The sequence below is a fragment of the Myodes glareolus genome, chromosome 27 (assembly GCF_982192425.1).
Source record: "Myodes glareolus chromosome 27, mMyoGla1.1, whole genome shotgun sequence".
NCBI classification, from domain to species: Eukaryota; Metazoa; Chordata; class Mammalia; order Rodentia; family Cricetidae; genus Myodes; species Myodes glareolus.
The window spans coordinates 9,999,660-10,011,915 of record NC_142052.1 but is presented as its reverse complement, the minus strand read 5'-3'; the positions used below and the strand labels follow the sequence as shown (position 1 = coordinate 10,011,915).

The 12,256-nt window shown below is 38.7% G+C and overlaps 1 protein-coding gene across 1 annotated transcript in view; it reads right to left on the bottom strand.

Annotated features, from left to right (window-relative positions):
- The window catches only part of Sema3a (semaphorin 3A), a 475,159-nt gene that overhangs the window by 361,434 nt on the left and 101,469 nt on the right, over positions 1-12,256 (bottom strand). Inside the window, exon 2 of the mRNA XM_085684250.2 lies at positions 4,617-4,698. The gene's annotated coding sequence lies outside the window, so the exon portion shown is untranslated. The remainder of the gene's footprint in view (positions 1-4,616; positions 4,699-12,256) is intronic.

The window sequence follows — 12,256 nt, the reverse complement described above, 5'->3', positions numbered from 1 at the left end:
GACAAAACGAAAGAATCCTCTCCGTTTTACACACAACAAATACTTGGCAATTGTTACCTTCACCTTGTCATTCAAGACTGAGCTGGCCATGAATATTGGAAGAGAATTTAGACTTCGGCAACTCCCAGTGAGAACAAGCTCTCTATTTGTCAAAGTTGGGTAACAGTTTATGATAGGGGCCATAGCAGATACACATATGCAAATGAGTCTTCTTCTCTTTTCTTATCTTTCACTGCAATTATGGTGTCTTACCGTGAGGACCTAGAATATAGAATTCTCTTCTGTATGTACAGAACTCTATAGCTACTGATATTTACATATTTACAAAATGTGTAGCATTTTCTATTCTCTTTTGTTCTCTCTAGTAGCTATCATGGATATCCTTGTCCAACCTTTGATTGCTGGGTAAGTGTACATCACATCTTAGGATGAAACTCCCTTTCAACCAGCTAATATAAGGAGGTGATTGTCACATGTAAACTCTCCTCAGGGTTCCAGGGCGTTAGGTCTATGCATCTTTAGTGTTCTTCTCATACGGTGGCCGCACCCGTGAAGTTCTCAGTCGTTAGGAAACATGACAAAGATGGAGGAGATGTGAAAAATGAAAATGGTACCCAGTAAACCACAGTGTGGGTAGTTCCTCTGAGCAACCAGCTTGTGGGAAATGGATGAAGTGTTCTGACACAGATCACCAAGCTGCCTCTGAAGGCCAGCAAAGTAGCATGGCCGTTGGAGTCCCAGCACAGCTGTCGAAATTCCCTTTCAGCAAAGCCCCATCATCTGACAAATTCCCAGCACACATTGCTGAAAATTCCATTAATCAAAGATAAAGGAAATGAATGACTTGAGAAGCAGCTATTCTGGACCTAACGTTAAGCTAACACGATTGATTCATTAAGTGTGAAAAACAAGAATTTTACAAGAAATCATTTTAGAGAGCTACAATGCCACTATGGTCCTTGAGACTGGGTTGTGTTTTCACTATTGGGTATTTGAAAAAGGACGTCCACAACCCTGGGCATTCACTGACAAATGTTGTCTTTCATTCTGTAAAAGAAATTAATAGCATTATTCAGTTCAAATTCTAAATCATTTAAAGATACGGTCACAGTATTTTAATTGAAATAAAAAAAGAAGCATGCATGGGCAGTCCACTTGTATTGATTTCCATGGACTGGGTTGGTGAGAATGACTGATCAGGTCTCTTCCTCCAGGAACAGGTCCTACTGAGATACGAACTTGGATCTCTGGATTCAGAGTCCAGAGTGTTAACCAATATACTACAGGACTGGTGTAGTGTTTTAATTACTTGTATAAAAATATATTTTGTATTGTTCTGTCATTTTTAATAAACATTATTCCATCTAATATCATCAACAGAAGTTGTGTGGAACAACAAAAATAAACTGTGTGATTGATAGAACGTTGTGTTTGTTCCTTCCGCATCATTCTGTTCCCTGCTCATGTGCAGCTATCTTGTCTGGTGGGACATTGTCATTAGTCCCAGACAAAGGTATGGTCCCAAGTGTTCTGTGACAATATTTCTCCAAGTGTAATCTAATCTAGTGAACACTGACTTCCTCTAAATCATTTTACAGTATGTACATAGAAATTCCTTCAAAAACCACAAGAATAAAATCTCCCTCTTCACTCTAATGTGTGTGTGTATGTATGTGTGTGTGTGTATGTATGAATGTATGTGTGTGTGTCTGTCTGTGTGTGTGTCTGTATGAATGTATGTGTGTGTGTATGTTTGCCTATGTGTGCCTGTGTCTCTGTGTGTGTTTATGCCATGTGTGTACAAGTGCCTTTGGGGACCAGAAAAATGCTTTTCAATTCACTGCAGCTGGAGTTGTAGGCAGTTTTGTGTCATTTAACATATGTGTTGGGTACCAAACTATGGTGTTCCACGAGAGTAGCACATAATCTTAACTGCTAATTACATCTCCAGCCCCTAAAATTCTTTCTTTGACTTTTATGAAGATTGCATTGAAGCTTTCACATCTGGTAAATTGTTATTTTTAAAATCCCAGACTTTCCTGTATTTATTAGGAAAAAACCCTTACCTTTATTTTTTACTTCATTGAACCCCATGATCTAAATCTATCAGTAATCCAAAGATTACAGTGCTTCAACAGGGAACATTTACTATGAACCTTATGGGGGTCTATGAATATAAAGTAAATCATGGGATACAGGTTTAAATATAGCCATCTCCACCATTGTGAGTGAAACTGGTCATGTAGTGACAAATTGTCAGCCCTAACCAAATAATTTCAAGGACAATAAATAGTACAAAAGTTTAATTACATAATGGAAAATAATGTCATGGTCTTTTGATCTTTACAAATACCTTTAAACACATGTCTGTCTTCATGTACAGTAATCAGTTACCTTCCAGAGCAAACTATAGTAGTAGGAAACAAACCATTCTGCCCAACTGTCACATTCCTTTCATGACTTAGTAGTCTAAACCTAGTCAGTCTAGCAAGCAAGATTATGGGATACATTTTTTCCTGACACACTCAGAAAAATTGCTACAAATTCCCCCAATAGATTACTGCAGTTCATCTACAAGCAACGGTGAGGTTTTCTGTGCACTTTAAGATCCAGAAGCTGTTTCCTGAAACACTTTAGGCCTATCACGACAGACCTTCATACCTAGCTACTATAAGGAAAAAGATATCTCAAATTTAGTTATTTGGGTCTACAGGGCTTTCCTGATAGATTTTTACAAAGACAGACATGCCATCTGAATGTAAAGAAACAGGAAAACATTGAATTGCATGACAACCTAAATCAAATGAATCTATCAAACATCTACAGAACATTTCACACAAACACTAAAGAATACACATTCTTCTCAGCTCCCAAAGAAATGTCTCCAAAATTGAAACATAATCTAGGATTCTATTTGCTACAATAGAATGAAGTAGATAACAACAACCGTAAAATACTCAGGGAGTATGCAAACTCCTGGAGATTAAGTAACACACTGGTGCTTTAATTGGCAATCAAAAATCTATTGACTAAAAATTCATATGGCAGCCTACTATCTCAACCAAACTAAAAATGTAAGGTGGGCTAATGGAACACAAGTGAAATTGAAAACCATGGAGCAATTCTGAGCATTCAAGGACTACGTGGAGATGAGAGGGGATAATGAGAGAGATTGGGATAACAGGTGTCTTAACCCAGACCAAAAATCTATAAAAGCTCTATGGCAACTCAATAGTTTTCAAGTTAATTTTAAAATGGAACTTTAAAAAATAGCTTGGTTGAAATTACCATACATGTATACACAGTTTCTCTCCTGCATGACATGATTTATTAAGTGAAAATCGCAGGACAAAGCCTGGGTCACCTTCTTAGAATTTACAGCCTAAAAGGTCCCAGAAGCAACCAAAATACAGCAGTTATTGCAGCTACTGCCCTAAGTTGCCCATGACTACATGGCAAGACCCCATTGCTGAACACTTAACATGCATGGAGAAATCAGACTCATACTGTTCAGATCACAGCGCTGGAAGGTGTTAGACAGGTTGAAGTGGAGGGAAAGACATGAGTGGTTTGAATCAGCTCTGGGCACTGAATGCTGACTATCACCTTGCAGAGCATGGTATGCTTAGGGATGCAGCAGTAGCGTGAGTGGAATGGGTAACTAAGCACAGGATGGATTTCATGCCTGATGCAGTAATCTTCATCAAAAGCCAGCGGCTGGGAAGATCATGTGCCCTAAGGCAGAACTGCTATTGTTATTTTACTGAAAGATCAAAATGCTTTCTAAATGTTTACGTATACCCTCACAGCTTTGGTTTGCAAAACACCTTTTGCCCTGGACGGCAGGCAGTCAGTGGAGAGAAGCCGAACTGGTTGGATTGCTCAGCCCTAAACAGGATATCGATGTTATTCCCACTGTCATGAGTGTTCAGGAGCACAGAGGAAAAGGAGGTAAGAATGTAAGAGCTGGAGGGTGGGATGGCATCCTGGGAGATGCTGTAGTCTAGACGTGGCACCGCTGTTTTGGTAATGAACTGACAGTAGCGTTGGTTACTAGTACAAGACTGGTGCAATGGCAAGCCAGCCCAAACCCGGTAGGGGTGATTGTTCTCTTTCGAAGGGTGACCACTGGTAGGTTTCTCCAGCTCCAGTGGATGGTCCCATATCTATGCACATAGAGGCTGTGTGCCATCATGATAGACATATGATACGAGACGGTACACGTCAGGGCAAATATTGGGAACGTTAAAGGGAGGAAATATGGGCTAGATGTGACTGTATTTCATTGCATGTAAGTATGAAGTTCTCCAAAATGAAAAAAAAAATAAAACTAAGTTAAATTTTAAAAGAACATATAAAAACATAGGATTGTTACAGATATGCCCTTCATTATTCTAAAGCATGTTCCACAGTCAAGAAATAGTACTCCATAAGATAGGGCATTGAAAAAAATGTTACTTGCTTGCGTTTTTATTTTTCTCTCATATTGCTTTCCTCTCAATTTGGCTAGAAGAATATAAAGAAATAATAATCTCCATAAGGAGATGTGGGCTTTACATGACGTCAGACACAAGCTGGGGAGTCTATGCCACAAGAGAGCATTTTCTGTCCCCTACCTGCAGCAGCAAAGGTGTCTCTTGGTGAGCGCTTCCCGTTGTCACCTTACAGGCTGTCCCATCGATTGTGCTTCAAAACTTCCTGGAATGCAAGGCAAAGGAAGAAAACGTTAATTTTGACCTTCATAAACACCCCAACTTCCTTTGGAGACTTTTTTATTTCAGCCCACCCCTGTACACCTTGAAACTGTTGCTAACTTGTCCAGCCTCGCCAGCCTCTTTGTCCTTCCCCCACCGGCCTCTCGGGTCAAGCTTATCTCCTTACTCCTTCCCAAACGGGCTCCTGCGGGAACATTTCCATCATTTGTGTGTTAAATTTGGCTCCTGTGAGAGCTCTTCTCACTCTCCATTTAGCTGACTTATCTTCTCAGACAAAATCTGTTCCCCCTTCGGCCACTAGAGACGTTTCCGGCCTTCTATCTTCACGGGGCTTCCGAACAGCATCTTTTATTTCTGCCTGCCTCACTGTGGGTGAGCGCTAGTCCCAACAGGATCTCTTTCCCCAGCAAGCAGGCTATTTTTTTTATGCACACAATTATTTACAAATGGTCTTTTAAAAACTTGATGACATGCTTTTTTGGAAGAAGTTGAATAAGAATTTTGGCCTCTGGTTGTCACGCTTGTGTGACAGAGCAACCCTTGCTTTGGTCTCCTGGTGTGAGGTTGAGTGGGTGGACAGAGTGGTGACTGACTTCATGAGTCACTCACTGAGAGGATTTAGCCCTGGAAACTGAAACCACAAACACACATGAGCGAAAGAGGTCCTTCAAAAGAAAAGCAAAATAATTCTACAGCAAGAAAGTACCTAACCAGAAATTCAACGGCCTCCTTCCTTCCCCTGGGAAAGTAAAATGTCTCCTCTTGGCTGTTGATCAAACAACAACAACAACAACAACGATAACAAAAATCTACAGGTTATACCTTAGCTGTGAAACAACACATTTTCAAACCAAACCGCTTGCTTTTATGGTGCTTTTGGCCACATGACCTTCTACTCATTCTAACAGACGGGGTGGTGGTATTAGCCAGTCCTTGGCTATGCATTAGGTAATGAGACTTTGTTTTAGAAAGACAATGGGGTGAAGTGATAGTGCCTCTGTTCTGAACATAGAATCCAAGGAATAGGATGCTATTTGTTTTCTTGTGGCATGCATTTGCCAGAAGATAGACACCTCTGGCTAACCTCTTGTGGACAGAAAAAAAAAAATGACGGGAAACCTCTAAAACAGTGATGTCATGGCCAAGGTGGCTTAATCCAGTCTAGCAAGTCAATGACCTGTGACACTAGTCAACCTTCAAGAGGTACGGAGCGTGTATGCCAGGCGACCCCAGGTTTCTGATCTCAGGATTGCTTGAAGGCCACCAATTTATCATCATTTTTTATTGTATTTTAGTACACCTTCAGTACAATATTTTCTTAGATAAGAATTGAAAATATTCACCTACAACCTAGGTTCCATTCTAACTTCCTCTTGATTTTGTAAACGTTCCTTCAACTTGAAAAAAAAAGTTGATTCTTTTTAATGAAAGAATAAAATAATAGGACTATGTTAAAACCCTAAAAATCAGTGTAGGCTTTCACAGATCTAAGTTACTATGTCTTCCTCATCGCAGTGCATCAGGGGAATCAATTGCCAGAACCTGCTTTGATTTCCTAGCAAAGTCAACATTTGTTTCTGTGTCTCCCAATGTGAACATCATGTGACAGCCCTTAAGAGAAGAGAAACTGTTAAGTACAGACAAATTGTAGACATGTCATGCAGAAGCTATTTACCCTTGGAAAATGATTAAGGCCTTTTAGTGCTTTGTTTTTTCTGAGCTTCAGGATTTTATAACAAAGAAGATATTAGAAGTGGCATTTAACTATTTGTGTAATATGTATCAGTACGTCACCGTATATATGGCAAACAGAAGAGAGAAGTACTCTTTGAAATAGGAAGTTACGCTTGTCAGCCTCTAATGTGTCTTCTTATGTTCTATTACATCTTTTAAAGGTAGTTGTAAAAATGTAGTATGATATTAGTTTAAAGCGTAGAGAGGGACAAAAAGAACGATCTCTATAAAGCATCAAGAAGGTCTAAGCAGGAAACCAGCAGAGGGTAAAGCAGCTCAGACAACCTTTCCACAGCAGCAGCTAGGAAGAAAATCGGGATGAACGAACACTGATGTGCGTAATTTCAAAACACTGCTGCATTGCTAGAGACAAAAGTCAACGATAGATTCATGAAAGACAGTGTGTTAATAATGCATCATTAGCCAACCATTCTCTCCAGGGAAATGAATTCAAACAGTAGCAATAAATTTGGGGGAAAGATGCTTTCACAAAAATTCGCATAAAAGTGGAAATAGAAAACATCCATGTCCCTTTAAAAGAAATATATTTATATTATACAATATGGGCACCACATTTACAATGTCTATTTGTTAGACACATGTTTCATGCATATGGTTTTTAACAATGCACAAGTGTCTGTTTTTGTAGAACTGCGCCTTTATTCAGTGATAATATCTAAACATATCTTAGGGGCACATTGTGAAAGAAAAATTTATATAGCTGTACTAAATATGGGACAGAATACCATTATTTATGCATGAAGGTATAAATATATGCATTATAAGATGTTTAAAAACAATGGTCTACTTATTAGAAATGCTTTTGACTTATTTATTGGTATTTCACTAATTTTATAATTTTTGTATTTTTTTGTATATTTTCATAATAGTGATAAAATAATCTCCTAGAATTGAAAAACAGAAAGAACAATAATATTTTTAATGTTTATCTACACACTTTATATTCATAAAACAGACATATACAAAATTTAGAAAAATAAGATTCCAATAATATTATTATGTTAATGAATTGATAACTCTATATTGATGATATTTGGTATTTCTAGTGGGGTATTTCATTGTTTTAAAATAGATGATTACCAAATATATAGGGGACCATAACATTAATGTAGTTCTCAGAAAGGCACAATTGATATATATATATTCATTCACACTTGTGCATGACAGCAGCTCATGCCTAGATCTGGAAAAGTATGTGGCTACATTAAATATGCAGTGGTTCCTCTAAGCAGACATTTCTAAGGACAAAGTAGCATCACTGAGGACATTATGTGTCCAGAATCCACAGAGACATTGTTCTCGTATGCCATTTCTTCATATTGTTCTAATACCCTTACGTCACAACATCTGCTGCTTACTGAAGATTTCCTTAGTGTTGGTGATCAGAGGACTCTGAAGCAGCACTTCAGTAAACCCATCCCCAGTCAGCAAACTTCTTAGATTTTATTCTTATTCTGCGGGTGAGGAATATCCGCTGAGGAGCAAAGTGCCTTGTCTGAGTTTGTTTATGGCACTGCAGGGTGATATGAGGGATGGTCACACGCTTATCCACTGGTTTCTGTTGCTCATCTCTCAAACTAGAACCTCTGTCATATGAAGGCAGATCTGATCAGGAAGGTAAGGTTCTACCATTAATTCAAATTTGGGGAACCAACCGGACTCTGCCTGTGTCTCAGCACATGACTGAGTAGTGTCTGGAGGACCCTTATATTCCTTGTGGCAGACCTGGCTACTACTGATGAGAAGGTAGTCATCTGAGTGTGGCTGTGCTACCCGCGAGGCAGTGTGCTTCCTTAGATACCATAATTTACACAAGGTTTTTGCTGACCCTTCAGTCACTGATCCAGGATCCTTTCTCTACAAGCCCAAACGGCCTCCTGTCCTTAGGAAATTTCCAGTGATGTTAATTTCTGTCCCACAGCAGCAAGCTTAATTATTCAGCTGAATAATACCTTGCTATAACTTATAACAAGGTTATTTAATCCAGTACTCAGTATATGTTACTATCAAAAACACAAAATAAAAGTGTATATATATAAAGGGGGGATGGAAAGATGGCTCAGTGGTTAAGAGCACTGGCTGTTCTTCCAGAGGACTTGAATTCAATTCCCAGTACCCAGATGGAAACTCACAACTGTCTCTAACTCCAGTTTCAGGAATCTGAACACCCTGATACAAACACACACACAGGCAAAACACCAATGTGAAGAAAATGAAAATGAATAAATTATTTTTAAAAAGAGGACATGAATTTAGGAGGGGTGAAGAGGTGAAGGTGGATCTTGGGGAATTTAGGCAGAGGAGTGGCATATGAATATGATCAAAATATATTTATACAGTTTGAAAGATAAAAATATTACATTAAAACTTATTTAATTTGGAAAAGATTATGTGAGGCATATTTGTTTAATTTGTTTTGCCTGATGAATTGATAACTTATAATGAATTACTCTGGGACTCTTGATGGGTTTTTTATTTTTTAGTGGTTAAAGAATTTATTTATACAACTAGGAGGTCATTCACAGTTCCATAATTAGTATCATCAAAACTTGTCTAGGACAGGGTGGCATATGCATGCAAGATAAAATATATGCTTATCAGAAAAAATTATTGTCAAGAAGAAAAACCATATTTAGATAGAATTGTCTCTATTCACTGAACACAAGAGTGACGTTCCAAAGTACTGAGTACCCTAATCATTCAGCTCAACAGGCACGCTATTGGATTCCTCTACCAAACATATGAATACAATTGAGTCTATTTATAAGAACAAAGTTCAACCTCAGGAGGAGGTCTGGTCTTGAAAAATATCCTCAAATCACCAGCATATTACATAACAAGGATGAGGTGGGGACAAAATTAAACTCTCTGCTCATCAAAATTCACAAGAGAAAATTCATCCAATTTTGTAGACAATAAACTTCAAAGTCGTGGTGACTTTTCTCTTCCCATTTTAATGCTCACAATATTTTCCAGTTATGGATAATTATTGTGAAGTAAGGCAAAACACTTGAAGTATGACTCAGACACAGTTACTAAAAACATAAATTAGATTTCTGTGGCAACTAATTTGAGACATTTTGACTCAAATGGAGAGATGGCTCAGTGCTGGAGAGCATTTGCATGGGATACAGTTCGATTGCCAGCACGCACACAGAAGTTTATAACTGTCTATTACTTCAGTTCCACGGGCTCTGAACTCTCTTCTGACTCATATGAGAGCCATGCGTCCACGTTTGCACATGCATACATTCCGACAAAACACTAAGACAGATAAAATAAAAATTATGAAATCTTTTATACATGTACATATATGTGGAAATTAGGCTATTAGTCGGGACTAAGTTCAGAATAGTAGACATTGTTAATTTTTCTTTTAAGATTTTTATACTTTTTCAATTTGTGTGTGTGAGTGTGTGTTGTGTTTGTGTGCATGCACGCAAGTGTGAGGGTTTGTACATTGGAGTTCACATGCCTACAGGGGCTGGAGGTGATGAATTACCTAGGAGTTAGAGTGACAGGCTATTGTGAGCTGTCCAGTGTGACTGACAGAATCAAAGCTTGGGTCTTTTGTAAGAACAGCAAAGCCTCTTCACCAGTCAGCCACTCAGCTATCTCCTGAATCTCTGCAAATCTTATTAAGTGAAATTGATGGCAACATGAGGGCATCCATGGAAGAGACTCTGTACTTATTAAAAATATTTAACTCTTCTGAAGGGAAGGAAAGGAAATGGATGATGGGGAAAGTTGGGGGCAGGGACTGTGAGGAGTGGAAGAAGGGAGAAAAACTATGAAAGAATTAATTGATTTGTTAATTAAAAAATATTAAACTCAACATATGTTGAGACTTGTCTTCTGACATGTATTTTCTTGACAGATTTCATCTTAATGAATATCAATGTGACATAGTAGAGGATAAGGAAGTGCTTTTCTATTGTAAACATGATTTATTTATCTATCTCTATTTTAATTAATTAATTATTTTACATCCTGTCCACAATTTCCCCTTCATCCTCTCTTCCCAACACTTCTCCCACTTCCCTCTTAACTCTTTGCAAATGGGGCATTGGGAGATGGCTCAGTTGTGTAAGGCATTAGATGCAAGCCTAGGCTCAGTTGTCAACTTGTCATACATAGAAAGAAAGAACCTTAGTAGAGGAATTGCCTCCATCGGATGTGCCCATGGACCTGGCAAGGGAGCGTTTTCTTGATTACTGTTTGACGAGGACCCAGCATATGATGGTCAGTGCTTTCCCTAGGTAGGCGAGCCTAGATTATATAAGAAGGAAAACTGAGCAAGTCAAGGAGAGAAAATCAGTAATAAACCTTACTCCATGGTGCCTGTTGCAGTCGCTTATTTCAGGTCATTGCCTTGACTTCCCTCAATGATGGACTGTGATATTCTGGAAGTGTGGGGTGAAATAAAGTCTTTGCTCTCTGAATTCCTTTTGGTCCTTGTCTTAGCGCAGCCAACAGAGAAACAAACTAGGACACTGTGTATGTGTGAGAAACTGTATCCCAATCTCCAGAACCCACATAAAATTACGAGTGGTTCTGCCATACCGGTGTTTGTCAAGTGAAACGGGAGATGGAGACATGATCACTGTGGGTTCAATAACATGGTGAACGAAACATCAAATGAGAAATCTTGTGTCAGGCAAGGTTGAAGGCAAGAATCTAAACCTGAGGCTGACCTCTGACCTCCACGTGCTTCTCTTGTGTGTATATACCCAAAGCACATACATTCACACACATATGCATTCACATGTACTTATTAAATTGATTAGTGTATATCTCCAAACTATCTGAGTAATTGTGAACACCCATACTCCAGGTGCACTAAAAGACACAAAGATTGCTGTGCATCACCCCTATGATGCGGTCACAAAATCTTTTGGAAGCATAGTTGGACAAACACCTCAGACTGACTTTTCATGATTCTGTTTTTAATATGAGCTTAATCGTTAACTATATTTAGAGATGCCCACGGTTTTCTCAGTCTCCTATTCCCAGATGATTCTGAGACAGATGGTGGAGTAAAGAGGACATTTTGAAAGAGATCCTACATAGTTTTAATGGTCTGGCATGGACAGGGGGGCATCTTTTACATCTATAAAAAAAATGAACAAACAGGTAGTGACCGGAAGCAACCTCAACTGAGTAAATTACAGTTCTTTGAAGCAGAAGCATGATGACTTGAGCTGAAACCAAGGTCAAGTTGGACTTTTTTGCTGGAGGCTCCCATAGAAAACGTACTGCTCTGCATTTCCTAGTCGCTGCAGGCCTCCCTGGTCCCTGCACCAAGGCTTTCCATTGAAGGACATAGGCTATACAACCACCCATTGACAACTGCCAGTAAATACAGTCTACTTTTAAGACCTTATGGCATTAATTTGGATCTGCCTGAAGAACTCAGTATGTCCAGTTCACCTCCATAAACTGTTACACTATTCACGAACCAGAACAAGTGTGCACGGTATAGTATGTTATTTCATTAATAACTTTACCATTTTATTTCAAAGATATAACAGAAACAAATTCTTGTTAGTCAAAGTGAGAACTCGTTCACGGATGCAAATAATGTCCTTGGGCAAAATAAGAACTGATCTAATTATAACGTATGCAGATTAGCTACAAATTGGGATCAAATAGCACAGATTGGCATTCAACATTGCTTGATGTAGACAAGATCTTAGCATAGATTCAAACAACACATTCTCCATTTTGCAGGAGCCTATTTATTTGTGGAAAGAAAGGACATTTCCACCACGAAAAAAGTTAAAATA